Raw genomic sequence first — 2,263 nt, 5'->3', positions numbered from 1 at the left:
ACCCTGCTCCTGGAGACAAGAGACAAGACAGGCCAGGCCTCAGCCCAGCTGTTAGATGGAACCACACAGTCTCTCAACCCCCACTATCCTGTGCCTAAACGGAGAAGGGCACGGCCTGGTCTCAGGACATTCCATCCCTGGGATTATTTGATGACGTCTCTGTCTCCTACCCTCCTACCAGGGTACAATTTTCTAAAAGCAGAAAAAATCCTTCCCAAGAAAATAAACACTCCAAACAACTGTCCCATTCTGTTACCTATTTGGATTACATAATTACTATGAAGTCAAGACTTTCTTACTGACATGCCAAGAAAAAACTCTCAGCTTCTAAGCTAAACTGCCTTTTTCTCCACTGCCCAAAGCTCTAAAAAAACCCCAGTCCCTAAAAAGCAGTCCCTAGAGCCCACTATGATGGGATAGAAAAAACGCCACCGCCTCAAATCTGCTCAGAGTGGAAACTCACATCAAAATATTTTAAGTCCATGGAGATAGAGAAGTTCTGAGTATCCTTCAATACAGTAACAAAGATAATACATTCCACCCCCACTAATGCCCCAAAGCACCCACCATAGGGAGAGGATACTGGCTACTTTTCCTGGCTCTGCTGAGGATAATTTAGTCAAGTGTACATCCTAACTTTTTTGGTTCCAATGGGGCTACCAACAACTGGGAACTGGCAACATTTACCAGCAACCAAAAAGGACAGGTTAACCCTCTCCTGACTTATCTCCACACCAGGAAAAAAAAACCCCACTGGGGCCAAAGTGAGTGGAATCCCACAGAGTATGTTAATTAAGGTATCCATACTTTTCCCGTTGAGGCAGCAGTAAAAAGGGCTGAGGGTTCCTTTTATAGCCTGTTCTAACTTGTTCGTCTGGATCAATGTAGAAATAGCAGCAATTTGCTCTTCGTAATTCCTCTCCAGGAATAAAAAGGGCTAGTATGTTCCTGGAATGCCTCCGCACTACAAATCAGAAGATGCACCTCCTGTAATCACGGAACTTTGCTCATTTGGTCGGTGGGAAGATTGAGATAATGCATGCTGAGTGAAAACTTGGCACACAATAAACTCAATAGACAGTGTTAGTAATTATTTAAAACAAACAAACAAACAAACAAACAAACCCAACAATAGAAAACACAGTGAAACAATCCCCACACTCCTGCCTGAAAAAAGACGGTCTCCTGATGCTTACAACGCTCTTGGAACTAGAAGACTGAAATGTAAGGCAATAGTTCCACAGCCCGCTCCAGAAAGGTCTCTGCTAGCCTCTGGTTTTTGCATAGCTAGCCACCTGCTAGTAGTAACACAGGACCCCACCAACTTCTCAGCAGTGAGAAGTTATCAGAGTTTGAATCAGAACAGAAATGCAAAAGACCTTAAATCCAAAGCCCCTGCCACTGATCCTGTGGAAGTTTTGCCGGAAAACTCAAACATCCCCCCATCCCCCAAACAGCTGTTGTTAGTGGGGAAAAGGGATAAATAATAAAGCACAGGATCTAAACGTCCTAATGAAAAGGTCCCCATTACAGACCAGACCCCAAGAATATAGCTCATCTTTAAATTTTAGGCTACAGATTCCTCCTAAGGCACACCTAGAGATCTTTTTGTGTTGGACTCTGCTGTTTAGACATGCAGTTACGTTTTCCTTCCAGACACAAAGCTGTTCAAGAGCTTCATGAAAATACAAATAATTTCATGACATGCGACCAGCAGATTTCACTCTAATTTATAACCCAATTTTCTAATTCACTTGGGGCATACTCATGATCTATGGTGTTTGCTTTCCCAGTAACACACCATAGTATGTAACTATGCAGGACATTTTTTTTTTTGAGGTGGCAAAATGAATACTGTCCCGACTCTAAAATTTAGAGGCACATCCACAACAGTCATGAGATACTGTGTGACAGGAAATAAATAGCCATAAAACTGCTAATTTTTATTTTATATTATGTCTACTCAATCCATAAAAGACTAGGACGTGTCACAATTTTTGTAGTTTCTAAACCATATTTTCGGAAGCACACAGGGCATTCGTGTCATGCCCACTCAATTTGTACTAGACCGTACTTGTACTTTCTACACATCAGGCTTCCCAAAATGCAAAGGGCCAATGCGGCCCAGAACTTCAGAGGCCGGTAGGTAATGTCCTAGCTCCTGCTGAATATCTGGCTTATGTCACGAGACGCAAGTTTTTATGGCAACTGTCTATTACCATGAACGTGTACGTTCTCTACAATTCAAAGTAATAAGTGCAAC

The sequence above is a fragment of the Canis lupus genome, chromosome 13 (genome assembly GCF_048164855.1).
Source record: "Canis lupus baileyi chromosome 13, mCanLup2.hap1, whole genome shotgun sequence".
Classification (NCBI taxonomy): Eukaryota; Metazoa; Chordata; class Mammalia; order Carnivora; family Canidae; genus Canis; species Canis lupus.
This window is presented reverse-complemented; position numbering follows the sequence as displayed.